This window comes from Notechis scutatus, chromosome 3 (genome assembly GCF_049901735.1).
Source record: "Notechis scutatus isolate UNSWTSFEM ecotype Mainland chromosome 3, rNotScu1.2, whole genome shotgun sequence".
Lineage (NCBI taxonomy): Eukaryota > Metazoa > Chordata > Lepidosauria > Squamata > Elapidae > Notechis > Notechis scutatus.
Window position 1 is genome coordinate 39,262,832 of NC_142011.1, and position 18,863 is coordinate 39,281,694.

Sequence of the window (18,863 nt, forward strand, 5' to 3'; positions counted from 1 at the left end):
TTCTGATAAAGCCGAGAGTAAACCATTACTGCTACCTAATGCTGATACAGAACAATTCCTCAAACTTTCTTTTAACTGGATCGGACAGTTATTTGCCTGGATTTGGATGATTTTCTATAATGTACTGTGACAACCGATAAAGGACAATATTCTACTTCTATACAATGTCATAGAAAATCCCAAAGTATTTTTATAAATTTGTGACTACCTACTTCTATCTACATAGGCAAATGTCTGTTTACTAGCTAATTAACATGTTTGGTACAAAAACAGCTGGTTCTCTCAGGTAAGTTATTCAGAATATTCTAAGCTTACCATGGCTAAATTTACTAAAATGTGATTGATACTTCGTGACCTAGCTATTGGTCAAATTTGCCAACTGGATTAATTTAGTAAGTATGGTTAAGTAAAATATGTGCATGAATACAGGCCTTGGGGTTTGCAGCTCCAAGCCGTAATTTTCAAGAATGGTATAGAACTGCAAACATTGTATGTATGAGTTGGATGTGATATGATCTGCAAAACACATTCTTTGGATAACCAGAACACTTTATGTTAAAGAAAACTATTTTTTTAAATCATAAAATTGTATTAACTAAGTTTCCCTAAGCCTCTTGCAGGTGCTAGAATATTAACATATCACTCATAGTTATGAAAATTTGTATTCACCAGTTTCAAATATTGTAATTTTTTGTTTAGCTTTGCCAGTGAATACTATCATGTGTGAACTACTGATACTATAAAGAGTAGTGCAGACAAATGAGTATCAAAGCTCCATGTATGTTTCATTTACTTCATGCAATGCACTGTAAGAGAATAATTTCCCATCTTTAATTCAATCAACTGAATTAAAGAGATAACTAGGATCAGTTGTGTGAGCACTTAATTATTTATTTAAACAAACTTACTTTATATAATTTGATTTCTGAAAACAAATTTCTGAAAACCTTTGGAAAAAAATAAATCACTGAAACCTCTCAGACTGAAAAAGATTACAAAACTATTTATAAAGCTCTGGACTTCTATCAAGCCATACTCGGACACACCATTTTCAAACAAAAAAGGATTTAGGATAACAGTGAATCTTTCTCAAAATTGGAATGGCCAATCAATGAATTGGAATGGGCAATCATTCCAAGAGGTCAGCACAGCATAAATGCATCCATGAAAACATAATAAAAGAACAACGTCCAGAGATTTGTATATCTCTCTTGCATTCAAGGTAATGTGTATATGATATCACAACCAGAAAAGCAATGGATAAGCACCAGGAATCATGGGACAGTAGCAAGGCAAAAATCACTGATCACTAAAAATATGCACCTCAAGTTTGGGGGGGGGGGTATTTTCCAAATATCCACAGGAATGTTTTTCAGACAGAGGAATGGAAAGTGAAAATGTTCAGATTATCTGGAACTCTTTATATCTTGTGAAAACCAATCAGAGCATTCCTCAATAAGATGCTCATATCAATTGGAAAGCATGGATGAGGTACAGTTTGCGGCTTCTTAATTTGTGATTATTGAAAAAAACATAAATTCTGTTTTGAATCAGAAAATTCTATGAGAAAATATGCAATCTTTTTTGGTAACTGAAGCTCAAGTGGGCTATGCAGTAAGAAAATTATCTCAAAATACAAGCAAATCTAAATCTTACAGAAACATTCTAGTGGGACTTGAAATATGTAGTTCAACAACAGCAACAAAAACAACAGTATGAGATGTATGAGCTAAAGGAGCTAAAGGAGTTAGATAACAGATCAGACCAAAATCCTTGCACATGTCAGAGCTGAATTTTGAATTACCAGAAGTATTTGATTACAATTACTGCAATTAAAATGTTAAAACCATTTACTGAATCTATTGGGCAAATATTTTTTTCTTATTGGCACATATTATATTGGATGTATGAGGCTGTATACATTTTGTCTTGTTCAGACGTCCATTATACTATCTCTGCTCATCTGACAAGATATGACAGGATTGGCATGCTCTGGGTCTTATCAATTAAGCAGTGTCATTTTATAAAACCCAGAAGGCATGCCTTCTCTGTCATTCCCTGACAATTCAGATGGCCCAACCCTACCAGCTTCAGGAAAGACCTTGAAAATTCAGTTTTTCCTAAAGACACTGGGCCATGTCTTAAATGCTTTTGATGTGAATTGCCTCTGGCACAATGAAATCATAAAAATATGATTTCTATTGTATTTTAAATGTTTTTAGCCTTCTGCAGCCATACAAATCAAAATCAAGAAATTATGAGTAGGACCCACATTAGTAGGACCCACATCTTAACCATTTAGTGACAAAATTATGCTTAAATTCAGAAAAGACAAAAAACACAATTAGTTTTTCACTATACCATATAGCTATGCAAAAGAAAGCAATGTCAATCAGGACTCAACTATAACCTTATGTGAAAAGACTGGTTGAGAGAAAACGTATAAAAGAAAGTTTTAAAAAAAGATAGCTTTGGCAAGGTTGCTTCTGTTAAAAGATCAGAAAAAAATATTAGTCGCAGGTCCCTAATAAAAATATTTTTAAAAACTTGACCAATCAGTGAATATAAATGATTTCTTCTTAAAATTATTCAGATAATAAAAATTTAGCCGCATTAGTTGCTAGCTGATCTTAATGATAACCCTATATTCATTGCAATCATTACTTTCAAGCTTTCTTGCTTTACTTCTATGTATTTATATTTCAATTCAATTTATATAAAGAAATAATCTATGCAGAACAAAGTTATCTATCTATATTTTAAAGTCATGCAGTCTCTGCACAACTGCAAACTCATGAAGAAAGGGCAGAAGAGGCAGATAACATTTAAAATTACCTCCATCTGTATGAAAATCCTACCCATAGTAAAACACTTACAAAAGCAGATGATGATCCATTATTATACTGTATATTGTAGTATGAAAAACTCTTAATAACATTTCCACACTGGACCAACTCTCCAATCATTTAAATGCAGAATAAAAATTAATGTAGTCAGCTCTACTGCTGGCTCACTGAAAAACAAGAAATAAAAAAATGGTTACATCCAAATTTCTGCAAATAAAATCCTGTCATCCTCCTCTCCCAATCGATACAAAAGGAAATAAAACTACAACAAACCCAAAAAGACTGATATTAAATTGGCTTATAACTCTGACAAAAATCTGTTACTTCACATGATCCTGGGTTACAAATGTATCAAGTCAGTATTCCCTTTACCAAATTTCCAGGATCAGCAGAATCTTAGAAATAAGAGTCCTTTCCAATAGGAAACAATCAATTCCCAAGGGCTGCACAGTTCCAACATTTCCAGGAAAAAAAAACCTACAGTTCTGAACCATTAATGAGCCAGAAGCTAAAGGCAAAGGACTGTGTATCCAATCCTGGAGTAATGCAAATATCTTATGTGTAAGAACCCTAAGATTGTTCTAAGTACATTGCACACGTACATTGTTTTTTATTTATTTATTTTATTTTATTTATTTTGTCAAGCAATTATAAGATAACAGGTATAAGTATAAACATAGTTATGAATACATGAAATGGATACATATAAAAAGAATAAAACAAAAAATAAAAGAAACAATAGGACAGGGACGGTAGGCACGTTGGTGCGCTTATGCATGCCCCCTATAGACCTCTTAGGAAAGGGGTGAGGTCAATAGTAGACAGTCTAAGGTTAAAGTTTTTGGGGTTGGGGGAAGAAACCACAGAATCAGGTAGACTATTCCAGACATTGACCACTCTGTTGCTGAAGTTGTATTTCCTGCAATCAAGTTTGGTGCGGTTTACCTTGAGTTTGTATCTATTGTGTGCTCTTGTATTGTTATGGTTGAAGCTGAAGTATTCATTAACAGGTAGTACATTACAATATATAATTTTATATACCGTACTTAGATTGGACCTAAGGCGACGTAGTTCTAGGTTTTCTAGGTCTAGAATTTCAAGTCTGGTGGCATAAGGTATTCTGCAATGAGTACAGGAGTGGAGAATTCTTCTTCTGAAATATTTCTGGACTTTCTCAACTGTATTAATATCAGATATGTAATGCGGGTTGCAGACTGATGAGCTGTATTCAAGTATTGGTTTAGCAAATGTTTTGTATGCTCTAGTTAGTAGCGCGATATTACCAGAGAAAAAGCTACGTAGGATTGGGTTAACAACTCTTAATGCCTTTTTGGCTATGTAGTTACAGTGGGTTCTAGCGCTTAGATCATTAGAGATGAGTACTGCAAGGTCCTTGACATTGTACATATGATTTGTACATGGGGGCAGGGGGAAGGGGAGGAGGACATATACTATTGTTTCTGTAATGTACTCCAGTAACATAAATCCCAGTTCATACAAGCTGTTTTGCAAATTGTATACATTTCTAAACAAAAACAAGGTCATTCACAAAAGCCCTATGCAAATGCTCAGCTGTATGCACACAAGTCTAAGAGATTTAGACAAGCTCTACCTAACATTTGAATGCATGTTTGAAATAGCTACACAAAATTACATTTATATCACATAGATGTACATTTAGGTATGTTTATATTTTATATACGACATAATGCCATTTAGCACAGAGAATAAAAAATCCTATAAATATACTATGAACAGTCATCTACTTTAGTAGGTTAACACAAATATCAGTTCCCCGGGACATTAGTGATAGGACCTGCATGTGTGATGATATCCCCAATCCTCTTAACTTCATATATTTGCAGAGATGTGTCATGTTCATATGTTCTTGGTTTTCCTGTGTGCAATTAGTTTCGGCAACATGAGTGGCTGAAGATTTTATGCACACACACATATACACATTAATTTTAATAAATCAGTGCAATTTATATATACATTAATTTTTAATAAATCAGTTTGTAATTGTTTTATAGCAAGAAGGAATACATAGTTGAAGAATGAACACATATCAATTGATACACTATTTCTCATAAATATGCTGGTAGTATTAATTACTGAAGTTGCCAATTTTTTAAATCCACCTTCTTGCATACAACCAATCTTAAAACTAAACTACTTAACATTAAATCCAAATCAAGTGTACAAATAGTTCTTGATTTGTGACCATTCGTTCAGTGACTATTTATCATAGTTCTGAATGGTTTGATGACCTGTACTCAGTTATGGCTGTTGCAGCACTGCCACAAGTCACCTGATCAAAAATTGGACCAGCACACATTTATAACTGCAGGGGCACTTGAACTCCCACTTGCCTATCTCCCCTCCTCATCTATCTTTTGGCCACTCTGCACAGTGGCACTTGGCAGAAGCAATAGTGGGGCGGCCTGGGGCCTTTAGCAGTCTCAGCCAACTATCAATGTCTCCAGGTCTCTATTTCAACCCGAGTGCCACCGCTGCCATTGAGAAATGTCACCTTAAGCCCTATACTGTAGCCAGCTGTTCCAGCAGCATTGCCTAAAAGACTAGTTGCCCCTGCTGCCCTGCACTCCACAATCAAGCAAAGGGTTTTTAAGACATGTTCCTAATATACAAAGCATATTGGGGTGAAACTAAATATTGCAGTCTTCCAGAGAAATAGATTTAACTTAACTAAAGTTAAAGGCTAAACCTGTTAAGCAGGTTTCTAGAAGGCAAAATAATTACGTGAAAATTCAGAAAAAAAGTATGATGGGTAAAAACTGTATTAAACTATGACCCAAAGAAGCAAAACGTTTTCTTCCATGAATAACTTAAAACAAGGCATTTCTCAAAATGGCAGCATTCAAATTTTGGAGCAATTATCGTTTAGAAGTCAGAAAAAAGCAAAGATAAGAAAATATACTTTGCACATAGCAAAAATGATAATTAAAAATTTATTGATGATTCAAAAGATACAAACTGCATACAAGCTTAAGTCCAGAATTGTTCATTGGACAAGATAAGGGATGACTTTGTCTGTTTTGAAATCAAAGAATTTAAGTTTTGTTAGCCTTAAGATGAAATGTAAATGCAATGAAGCGTTTCTTTTTTCTTCCTCCCAGCACAAACATTTTTCCCTTGAGCTATGGTATTATTGGGTATGACAAATGATTCTGAAAACTTAAAAGTTTCCAGAGTTTTTATAGTACTACAATTTTTTGTTGGCTGCACAAGACCTTCTTTCCCAAGTCTTATTAGGAACTGCTATACACAGCTAGCAGCTGTCCCACAAAGGCCAGGCAAGCCTCAGCATCAGCAGTAGCAAGGCAATGTGAAGGTCAGGTAGGGTGGTGGAGTGCAGGGCAGCAGGGGCCTCAGAATGCGAGGAACCAATATGGGAGAGATGGGGGGATGCTCTTGAGGTCATATGTGTGGATAAGCTGCCAAGCACCCAAATTTTGACCCTGTGACTATGAGGGCACTGCAATGACCATAACTTTGAGGATGGATGTAGGTGCCATTTGTTCAGTGTTGCCATAACTATGAATGGTCATAACTTGAGGAGTACCTGTATTATTTAATGAAACATTTCCACTTACTGCTATCTTAGGTGTCTCTAATTGAATCCCAACCATAATTTATTTCTAGACCAAATTTCTCTAACAAGCTCCTGAATGAGAATTATGTGAAATGCAGTTACATTATACATAGAGACACTAGGACGAAAACACTGCTTGAGGTCCAGTTCATGACTAAGTCACATTAGCAATCACCTATTTAACACCCACCTATTTAACAAATGTATGCTGATGTGTTTTGTGGCACTGACAGAAGGGTAGTTGGTTCTTACCTGATACGACCTTTCTCGTTTGGTGAAGATAGAATCCAGGATTAGGTTGTAAATTGCTGCTAGCTGATTGGACTGAGTCTGTCAGATCTGTGAGGACACTCCCCTGTTGCTAAGGGTGTCCCAGAAATTGGTGAAGGAATAGTGACTGACGTGTTTTCTTGTTGTTGTCGTGCTCTACTGGATTCGGAACGGACTTCCATCAGGGTGGGGCTGGATACTATCTCCACCAAATGAGAACGGTCATATCAGGTAAGAACCAATGACCCTTCTCCATTATGGTGGAGATAGCATCCAGGATTGGGACATACCAAAGATGGCTGTCCTATGGGCGGGCCTAGTTCGGTCTGAAGCCCTTAGACAGGGTGGACCTTTTGAAGAACTCTCCGTCCAAAGATGCAAAGGAGCCCAGCTTATAATTTTATTTTATTTATTTATTTTTGTCAATTGCTTACAAAATAATAGGTATAAGTAAAAACATAGTTATGAATACATGGATACATATAAGAAAAATAAAAAATAAAAATAAAAGAAACAATAGGACAGGGACGGTAGGCATGTTGGTGCACTTATGCACGCCCCTTACAGACCTCTTAGGAAAGGGGTGAGGTCAATAGTAGACAGCCTAAGGTTAAAGTTTTTGGGGTTTGGGGAAGAAACCATAGAATCAGGTAGAGTATTCCAGACATTGACCACTCTGTTGCTGAAGTCGTATTTCCTGAAATCAAGTTTGTTGCAATTAACCTTGAGTTTGTATCTATTGTTTGCTCTTGTGTTGTTATGGTTGAAACTGAAGTATTCATTGACTAGGTCTAGAATTTCGAGTCTGGTGGCATAAGGTATTCTGCAACAAGTAGAGGAGTGGAGAACATTTCTTGTGAAATATTTCTGGACTTTCTCAACTGTGTTAATATCAGATACGTAATGCGGGTTTCAGACTGATGAGCTGTATTCAAGTATTGGTCTAGCAAATGTTTTGTATGCTCTAGTTATTAGTGTAATATTACCAGAGAAAAAGCTATGTAAGATTAGGTTAACAACTCTTAACGCCATTTTGGCTATGTAGTTACAGTGGGCTCTAGCACTTAGGTCATTAGAGATGAGTACTCCAAGATCCTTGACAGAGTTTGGATCATCAACAAGGTCTTGACTATTCAGCCTGTATTTTATTTTCTGATTTATTTATTTTTTGCCAATATGTAGGACAGAGCATTTATTTGTTGAGATTTGAAGTAGCCATTTGTTTGACCATTCTGATACATAGTCAAGGTCTTTTTGAAGGGTAGCAGTATTGTCTGTGGTGTTGAATAGCTTTACATCATCAGTGAAGAGAACACAGTTGCTCTTGATATGATCACAGAGGTCATTTATGTAGAGTATGAAAAGAGTTGGTCCTAGAACACTGCCTTGGGGGACACCACTGTTGACAGGTACAGAATTTGATAGGATGCTCCCAATTTTGACCATTTGTTGTCTGTTTGACAGGAATGCTTCTATCCAGTTATGCAGGTGTCCGGAGATACCATAAGATTTTAGTTTTAGGAGTAGTTTGTCGTGTACCACTGAATCAAAGGCTTTACAGAAGTCTATCTAGATTGCATCTATTGCTTTGCCCTGATCGAGTTGTGTAGTCCATATGTTTTTGCAGTGTAAGAGTTGCTGATTACATGATAGTTTTTTCCTGAAACCAAATTGTTTATTGGAGAGTAGGTTGTTTCTAAGTGGAAGATAATGGATTGGTTAATAATTGATTCCATGACTTTACAGGTGACGCAGCATAAAGAGATTGGTCTGTAATTTTCAACTAGGCTAGGGTCTCCCTTTTTGAAGATAGGGATGACCGTGGCTTGTGACCATAGGTTTGGCAAGGAGCTGATTTTTCAAAGATTATGCTTAGAGGTTCAGCTATGGCAGTGGATAGCTTTTTTAAGAAGTAGGCATATATTCCATCCGGTCCAATAATGTTTGATGAATGGAGAAGGCGAAGCCTAAGTTGCCACCCTGCAAACCTCCTCCAGAGAGACCTGAGTGACCCATGCCACTGATGTGGCCTCACTTTTTGTCGGATGGGCTGTTATTCTTGGAGGAACTGCAAGTCCTTGGGATTGATAGGCTTTGGAGATGCACAGTCTGATCCACTTCCCCACAGTCATTGGAGTGACCTTACAACCCATGGTAGAGGGTTGAATTGATACAAAAGGAATTCAGACTTCCTGAAGGGAGAAGTTCGTTTAGCATATATACAAAGGGCCCTTCAAACATCCAGAGTATGCCACCTTTTTTCTAAAGTATGGACAGGTTTTGGACAGAAATCAAGTAATATCAGTTCCTGGGCCTTGTGGAACCAAGAGTTCACCTTTGGCATGAATGAAGGGTCCAATCTCAAAACAACTCAGTTGGGGTGAAAAATACAAAGGCCCTTCCTGACAGATAAAGCAGCCAAGACCGAAATCCTTCTGGCTGAGGTGATGGCTACCAGGAAGGCCCCCTTGCAAGACAAAAATTGCAGAGAAGTAGATCTCAGTGGTTCAAATGGGGCCTCAGTCAGTGAATGCAGTACTTTAGAGAGGTCCCATATGGGGTATCAATGAACTACTGGAGGCCTCAGATTTGTAACCCCATTCAGAAATCTGCGGACAGTAGGATGACTAGACAGGGATTCTGAGCCTCCCAAAGAAGGTACAGAAGATAAGGCCACCCCTGCCACTGCAACGTGTTGGGTGACAGGCCCTTGTCAAGTCCTTCTTGAAGAAAGTCCAGCACCTGGGTGACTGAGGCCTCAGTAGGGTCCATCCCAGATCGAGAGCACCATTCGCAGAAAGCCCTCCAGGTCGCATCATAAATATGATTGGTGGAAGGCCTCCTGGAGGCCTGAATGGTTTGTATCACCTTGGAGGAGTAATGGTCCCGGATCAGAACAGAAATCCCCGTTCCAAGCGGGAATCTCCAAGTGGTCAATTGAAGCCACTGGGGTTCCGGATGCAACAAGAGTACCTGGCTGAGAGATACTCTGTCCGCCAGTATCCTCCAAGGTTTGATCACAGATAGGTGTACTAAGTCTGCAAACCATGGCCGTCAGGGCCAATGAGGAGCCACAAGTATGAGCTCTGCTCTTTCCCCCAATAGTTTTTGTATCACCCTCAGGATCAGGGACAGTGGAGGAAAGGCATAGAGGAGGTCCCGTGGCCAAGGACTGCGTAAGGTGTCCAACCCCTCCGCCCCTGGAACTGCAAACCTAGAGAAGAATCTCGGGAGTTGTGCGTTGTCCTGAGAAGCGAATATGTCTACTGCTTGTTGTCCGAAGCACTCGGACAGCTCCTGAAACAAAGCGGGGTGCAAACACCATTCTGTGTGGTTATAGTGGCTCTGCTCAGCCAGTCTGCTTCAACACTGGATACACCTGAAATCTGGTTAGCTCTGAGTGATACATTATGCTTTTCCGCCAAGAGGCACAGCTGCTTTGCCTCTTGCATCAGGGGCCTTGAATGTGTTCCCCCTTGGCGATTTACATGCTCCTTAGTGGTCACATTGTCAGTTAAGACCAAGACTGCTACTACTTCATGGAATTGCCTCAGGGCCAGCTGGACTGCCCTGAGTTCTAATCAATTAATTTTGTGATCCAAATCTGCCTGGGACCACTGTCCCTGGACCATCCTGGATTGGAGATGAGCTCCCCAGCATCCATGGTCAGCACCAGCCGGTTAGGGTCCTTGAATAGGTTTCCTAAGGAGCCCCAGATAACCACCACCAAAGGGACTTGATGACTTCTGGTTTTAACCTGACTTGGGAATGGGAACAACACCTGCCTGTGCTTTGATAAGGAAGAAGAAACCACTGGAGTGCCCTGGCATGCAACCTAGCCCAGGGCACTATATTAATACATGAGATCAACTTTCCTAGGATATTAGAAAGCGTAGACAGGGGAACCCTGTTCCTAGATTTCACTTGCCCAATCAATTTGCTCATACTCTCCTGATGCTCCAGGGACAAGAACACCTTGCACGATATGGTATGTATTACAGCTCCCAGGTGGAGCAAACTATTGGTGGGAGTGAAATGGCTCTTGGCATTATTGACAGAAAAACCATGCTCCTGTAGCACCTGGATGGTGAGCTCCAAGTCCTCCGCTGCTTGAGATGGTGAAGAGAACTGGACCAGGATGTCATCCAGATAACACTGGACTCTGACGGAGATAGCTCTAAGGTGAGTTGCCAGGGCTGTTAACAGCTTCGTGAATGTTCTAGGAGCAGATGAAAGACCAAAGGGCAAGGCCCTGTACTGAAAATGTCTGCCATTATAGCAGAACCTGAGGAATTGTCTATGGGCAGGTATAATGGGGACATAATGATAGGCTTCAGTTAAATCTATGGAAGTGAGGAAGTCCCCTTCCCTAATTCCCTCCAGAATAGACTGGAGAGAATGCATCTTAAACTGCCTGTATCTTGGTCAGCGGTTTAGATGCTTTAAATCCACAATTGCCCTCAACCCTCCAAGGCCTTTGGTATGATAAACAGGATGGAATAAAATCCCATCCCCTGGTGGTCCTCAGGCACCAGCTTAATAGCATGGATCTCCAGCCAGTGCTGAATAGCTGTTTCCATGAGGACCTTCGTCTCTCTGTTTTTAGAAATAGGGCAACGAAAGAAAAACCTCGGGGGTAAGGAGAGGAACTCTAGAGAAAGGCCCAATTGGACCATCTCCAGGAACCAGGTGTCTGTGGTTACTTCCTCCCAATGCCTGGCAAACAAGGCCAGACATCCCCCAATGGGAGGGTTGACAGCATATTTCTCTAGGGCGTCAGAAGGGATAAAGGCCTCCCCCTCGAAAGGGCCGTTTGTTCTGGAGCTGGAGGTTTCTACCTATCCTGTCCTGCTGTTGTTTCTGCCTGGGGATGAGACTAGAAAACCCTCCACCAGCTACAGTCGCCCTAAGGGAGGGGCAGCGAAAATAAGGCATCGAGCGGAAGTCGCCCTTTCTTGACCTAGGAGGCAAAATCTTCCCCTTGTCTTTGGAGTCCACCAGACCTTGTCCAGTGCTTCTCCAAATATTTTCTCCCCCTTGAAGGGGGCAGTGGTCAATCTCCACTTATGCCTGTCTGCCCACCTTTGCCCGAGCCAGAACAGACTTCGAGAGGCTACAGACGATCCTATCACCTTTGAAGCAAACCTAGCTGCACTGAGGGTGGCATCAGCCAAGAACTCAACAGCTACTAGAAGCTTATTAATGTGCTGATGAGATCTGACATAATTAGTTAGAATTCTCTCCTGCAGTTCACGTAGCCAGATGAGTGATGCCCTATTGAAAAAGGATCCTTCAGTGGAGGCCTTCACTACCCAGGCTGCTGACTGATGAGTCCTCTGAAGTATATGTTCTGCCCTCTTATCTTCTGTGAGTCTTTGGGCTCAGCAGGAATCTCAGAATTGGACTGCAGAGCAGCTACCGGGACGTCTACTGTGGGTACTTCCGGAGCTCTGGAAAGATCAGCTCGCTGTTAAACAACCTCCCATCAAGGGAAAAAGGGCTTGGACCTGACCCAGGAGAACACCACTGCCTCTGGATGACCATTGTAAACATCTTTGGTGAAGGGATGACCTCTGCAGTTATGGTCTTCTCCGAGAAGACTCTTCTCAGAGAAGAGCGGATCATTGGGGTCCCAAGATGCATGTGCTGTCTCATGTGGTGCAGAAGCCTTGCCTTGCTCTGTGGAATTCTTTGCCTTGAAGAGGAGCGATTTAAATAGGGACGGTTCTCAGAATCCAGGCCTTCAATATCACAGAGGTCTCTCTCTCTATCTGATCTCCCATGTCAGAATGGGCAGAGTGATCACGTAGAGGGAGCACAAGAATCAGCCTCAGAATACATGGAAAGGTCATCAAGAAGTTGAGAGACTTGTCTCAAGCCCTGTCTGGAAGAAGAGCAAAAAGCTACTGAGGGAGATTGCCTAGACTGCTTTAGAGCTGCAAATACCCCTTGCTTTACTGCTTCCACTAGCAAAACCTGCATATTGTACTGAACATCTGGATCTTGTCCCACTCCTGGGTGGAGCACTCTGGTTCTTTATACAGTTGTTGCTAGCTGTCCTGTTGCTGGACTGACAGAGAAAAATTCTCTTCCCTCAGAGATGTTAAAAGAGACTTCAGGCTCTTGCAATCCAAACTGCTCTTCAGCTTCCCCTGTGGCCAGCACCAGCAAATGCCTCCTGTCATTTTGAAGAGACCTGGCTCTTTTCTCCAACGGTCACTCCTCATTTTGGTGGGAATCAATCTGGTACTGTTTGAAACAGCTTCCAGACTTTCTTGGGCTGCTTCTTGCTGTCCCTTAGCTCACAGCCTGTTCAGTGCTCTGTCCCTATGACGCTTATCTCGCTCTGTTGCCTTGGAGCCTTTTCGAGCCCCTTCTTGGCTTGGGGTCTTCTAATGTGGCTAAAACATTTGGTTGTAGGGCTGAGAGAGCTAAACGGCCAGCGAACCGTTTCCTCTACTCTCATATTCACACAGCCAGCATTTACTGTTGAATTTGCCATTTTAAATAACTGACAGGTAACCTAACTCCCCTGGGGGTGTCTGCTGACCTGTGGATTCGACAACTCAAGGAATTAAACAAGAACCTAAACCAAAATTTGGCAGTGTTAAAGCTGTCAACTCCAGACTCCGATGACAGCTGTTTTGCACCCTTTTAAAATTTCACTGCTGTGGAGCAAACAGGCTTAAGACGGCCGTTTAAAGCCGCACAATAGCCCTCCCAAGCCAAGACAGCTGGGGTGTGGAGGTTTCCTCTGACACACTGCGGTGTCAGCCACTCTTACTTGAAGAGAATCGGCCCTCAGCCGATCCGTCCACATTGCTCCAGGCCGAAACCCTGAAAGATCGATCTTTTGACAGCCACTCAGTTGGGAGACCAATAGCCGGCTGTCGCTATGATAGCATTCAGGATTGGATTTTGTCTGATTTTACCTTAATTAATCTCAAATTTGTAGAGCGCTAAAAACACATTGTCCTAGCTGCTTGACTGAGTCATTCTCCCTCGAGCCGCTCGGAGCATCCAGAGACTGGGATGTGCTTCTGAGTCCTCTTCTTGCAGGCTGAGCTTTAGATGAGGAAACGCTCCGCCCCCTCACGTGGTATTGCGCAGCGTCTCCCCAGTCTTTTGCTCAGCCTCGAAGAGTCAGGCTGTGTTTTCAGAGAGCTCCTTGGCTGATAGTACATTTCTTGCATATTTCTTGCCTATTCCAACTTCGTCTTCATAAGGTTTGCCTTTCCTCCCTCCTCCTGCGCAAAGGGTCTGGACTTAAGGGAAAAAATTTCCCGTCCCTGGGCGAAGCTTGGGCTCGCAGCCCGTCGCGCGACCCCCCACCCTTATCAGATCGCGTCGCTGCCTCCGCGTTGCCTTATGGCACGCATTTCTTTTATTGCTGGATTCCCCCCACCCTAAACGCCCGATCGGGAGGGTCATCGCCCCTAGGGCCCTAGGAGCTGAGCTGACCAGCAAGCCCTCCTTTTCCGTCCCGAAGGCGTCCCGCCAGTTCAGCTTGCGGCCGCCATTTTGGCTCCGCATCGTGGTCGGGCGCCATTTTCAAATACTTTAGCTGCGGTGAATTGGAGCTCCAGGCCTTGGGTTAAGCAGCTGCCCATCCCTTCCACCTGCCCCGCTCTTTATTACTTGTTGGCCTCCCGCAGCCCGTTTCGGGCGAAGTTGCAGCCCACCCTCCGGTTTTCTTTTTCTTGTCTGGAGGCCTGCTGCCAGAGGCCTCTCTTCAACTCTAGGCCTCAGGCGTTTATTTGACTGATTGGCCTGTACTGAGATACAGTTCTCCTGTTACGGTTACTGTTTATATAGATTTCAAAAAAAAAAAAAAAAAACAAAAAAAAAAAAAATCACCAAGAGTTCAATTCCTGATAGAGGTTTTAATCCCATTGAAAAATCTGTGGCTACAATGCATATTATCCTTGATTTGTAGCAGCTTGTTTAGTGACTGTTCAAAGTTACAATGACATTGAAAAAAATATGATATTTTTAAAACCAGGGGCTGTATAGCTCCTGAAGCTAATGTATTGCATATTGTCACCTAATGTGAAATACAAATACAAAAAAAAAAAAATTCTTTTTGTACATCAATATTTCTCATAGATATATAGAGGTATACGGAGAACCTGTATATTCACCTGGTATAAAACATAAAAATAAATAAAGGAGAAGAAAAATTACAAATTTTAGTATATATATATTTCTGTTATTTCTGTACATAACAAATTCCAAAAGGGGGAGCGGGCCAGCTTCATCGTCACCCGGCCTCATCCAGGCCTGATCTGGGCGAGCCAACCGCCCTTGCTAGTATTTATTATCTAACATGGCAGGCGACAATCCCTCTAAACGTCCTTCCTTGAAGGCTAAGGCAAAGTCCCACTACTTGCGCAGGCAGGACAAGGAACCTAAGGGCTCTAGACAGGACAAGGAACCTTCCAAGGCCTCCCAACGTGGCGCCTCAAGGCGCCACAAAGCGTTGGAAAAAGAGTCTGACAGGCGTTCAGGAGTCCGCCCGGAGCCGTCAATACTTCCTCCTCCAACCACTTTTACACCCACTGCTGCTGGTCTGCGCCAGGGCGAACCCTCTACCTCCGAGGTTCCGCCTCACATCAGGGCTTGGATGGAATCAGCCATCCGCCAGAGCATTGCAGAGGGACTACAACACATGACCAGATCAGGCTTCTCTCCATGAGCCTCCGAGCACGACTCTTTATCCATCAGATCCCTTCCACAACCGGTCCCCGGTTGATCAGGTACTCTCTCAGAGGGACAGCCCTCCTCCGGTTGGGGCCCAGGTGGAGGAGGAAGGGGACTTTGGGGATTCAGGGAAGAGGAAGAGGACTCCCAGATGGGATCCTCCCGCTACAGTGAAACCCTCTTAGAGGCTGACATCATGGAGGGGAGATGTCGGAGGACGAGGGCACTTCCCCGACCAACCCACTTTTGGGGGGCTGTTCAAGCCGCACATGTTCAAGAATCCCTCCTCCTTAAGGCCAAGTATGTCTCTGGTCTCCTTCCCCAGTTCCCTGCAAACCTTCCCCCCGTCCCAGAGGGCCGGAGGACTCCATTTTCACCCAACCAGTGGTGGAAGCTGAGGTCATCCCTTCCCCTTCCATCTTTGTGGATTTGGTAGCGAAGCAACTCACCTCCACAGGGACCCCTCCTACACCCTCTAGCCAAGACAAGAGATTCTTTAATCTCGAATCGGCACTATCTAGCCTTCTGAACATTCCGGAAGTTGATGACCCCATTGTGGGTCTGGTTTCTCCTCTACCCTTGTGAGGCCCTAGAGGCCTTGAAACCTGATGACATGCGGGCGGAGTTGGCGCTGCGCAGGGCCCACCTATATGACGCCTGGGCCATTAAATCAGCTATGGCGCTTCCTTTTCACAAGGTCCTCTATCCGCTGGCTACGTCAGCTCAAGGAACACGTCCCCGCTTCCAATCTCAGAGCACACCAGGACATAGCGAAGTTAGTGGCTGCAGCCGAGTTCTCGGCTGGCGCTACTTACCAGTCGGTAAAATTCTCTTCCAGGGCCATCACATGCACGTCACGGCTCGCCGCATGCTGGCTCAATCACTGGCAGACGGACGTAAAGAATAAGGTCAAGCTGGCCACTGCTCCCATTAAGGGAGATAAACTGTTTGGCCCAGCTTGGAACCACTGTTGGTCGAGGGCCGCAGTAAGAGAAAGTATCTACCCCCTTCCCGCCCAGATACCCTAGACCCCCTTCCTTCCGATCCCAGAACCGCACGGTCCCGGGCGACAGGACCAGACGCGGTGGCAGCTACAAGAGACCTTTTCGGGATCGGGAGGAAGGCCCTACCGCAGAAGGTGGAGCCTCTTCCTCCCTCCCCATTGGCGGCCGCCTCAGCCACTTCGCTGCCCAATGGGACATATCCACATCCGATGCATGGGTTAGGGACACAATCAGGTTTGGTCTCGCCCTGGAGTTCAGGTCCGCCCCCCTGATTATTTCATCCCATCCCTCCTCCTCAAGGGATCCCTCCAAGCGTGCACCAATGGATGCAGCCATCCATCATCTTCTTGACATCCAGGCCATTCAACCTGTCCCTCCGAATCAGAGAGAAAAGGGCTTTTACTCCCATCTCTTTGGGGTGCCCAAACACTCTGGGGGTTGGAGAGTCATCCTGGACTTGAAACGGCTCAACCGTCACCTTATCCAGCGTAGGTTCAATATGCACTCCTTGCAATCAATTCTGTTAGGCACCAGGCGGGGAGACTGGCTATCTTCCATAGATCTTTCGGAGTCATTCCTCCATATTCCAATCAGGCCCTCCCATTACAAATTCCCCAGGTTCTGTCATAATAGCCTTCACTATCAATACGTGGCCCTACCCTTTGGACTGGCCTCGGCTCCCGGACCTTCACCAAGGTCCGGCGGCCCTGGCGGCTCATCTCAGGAGCGTTCCCGTCCGCCTCCACTGCTACTTGGACGTTATCCTTATTCTATCCCGTCCAAATCCCAGGCAGTCAGGGATACCAGGGTCACCCTCTCCGCCTTACGGGCACACGGTTTTCTAGTCAATTGGCAAAGAGCCAACTTACCCCTTCCACCCGATTCAACCTCTTGGGTGCCATAATTTATTCTGTTTCTCAAAGAGTTTTCCTCTCTCCGGAGAGGTTCCTTAGCATTCAAGCCCTGGTCAAACAGAGCAGGCGTTCAAGGAGGGTGGCCTTGCTGGACCTCTCTGAATTGTTGGGCAAAATGGTGTCACCCATCTCTATTATTCCCTGGGCCCGTCTACACAGTAGATCCCTCCAGTGGTTCCTGCTCCCGTTCCAACGATCCGGAAGAAGCAACTCGAAGGCCAGAATCAGGGTCCCTCCAAGGGTCCTCACGTTTCTTCTCTGGTGGACCAATCCCACCATCAACAGAGGCCACCTCTTCGCGGAACCTCAATGACTCTCCGTCACTACGGACGCAAGCCTGTCCGGTTGGGGCGCTCATCTCGACTTCGCTCTCGGCACAGGGCAAATGGTCGCCGACCGAGCAGAGGTGCAGCATCAATTGGCTAGAGCTTCACGCTGTCCATCTGGCCCTGTGCAGTTTTTCCTCAGATCCGCAAACATCACGTTCTCGTTCTCACGGACAACGTCACGGCCAAGGCCCATATCAACAGGCAAGGGGGCACCCAGTCCATCCAGCTAATGAGGAAGCCGAGCGCCTTAGCCGCTGGGCAGAATCCAACCTCCTATCTCTAAAAGCCGAACACATCTCCGGAGTAGACAATACTCAGGCGGACTGGCTGAGCAGGGCCACGGTGGACCAGGCAGAATGGCGTCTCCATCCATCCCTATTCGAGGAAGCGTCCAGAATATTCGGCCTTCCGGTGGTGGACCCCTTTCGCCTCCCCGTCCAACTCTCAGCTTCCACGGTTCTTCTCCGGTATCCGTCTCACCGGTCGGAGAATCACAACGCCATGCGTTGCCCATGGCCCCCAGGGCTCCTATATGCCTCCCTCCGCTCCGTTAGTTCCCAGAGTAATTCAGAAATTCATTCAGGAGAGGGCAGACCTTCTCCTGGTGGCTCCCTATTGGCCCAGGCGACCGTGGTTTGCGGACCTCCGCTTTTTATCGTAACGCCCCCATGGAGGATCCCCCTGGACTGGGTCTCCCTCTCAGGGGCCCTTCTGCATCCGGAGCCTCAATGGCTCCAGTTAGCCGTCTGGAGGTTGAGCGGATCCGCCTGACTAGTGAGAAGCCCTCAGTCAAGTCATCGACACTATTTTGGCCGCCAGGCGACCTTCCACTACACGAATTTATGATGCCACTTGGAAGGGGTTCTGCAAGTGGTGTAGCGGGTCTCAGATTGATCCCTCTCTCCCTCTGTGGCTCAGATCCTAGAATTCTTCAGGAAGGCCTTCGCAAGGGCTCGCACCTAACACCCTGAGACTACAATTTTCTGCCCTCTCAACAGTGGTCTCCTGTGATAACTACGGTTCCCTTTCTCATCACCCCGAATTAGATCTTTCCTTGGGGCGCCACCAACCTGTGCCCTCCCACTGTTCACAGGTTCCCCACATGGGACCTCAACAAGGTCCTCGTTTCTCTTACTCGTTCCCGTTCGAGTCTTTGAGGGATTCATCCCTTCAGTTTCTCACCT

General features: G+C 44.2%; 1 protein-coding gene across 3 annotated transcripts in view; it reads right to left on the reverse strand.

The window, feature by feature from the left end:
• Positions 1 to 18,863, reverse strand: part of MAGI3 (membrane associated guanylate kinase, WW and PDZ domain containing 3) — a 128,687-nt gene that overhangs the window by 99,806 nt on the left and 10,018 nt on the right. The window lies entirely within an intron of this gene.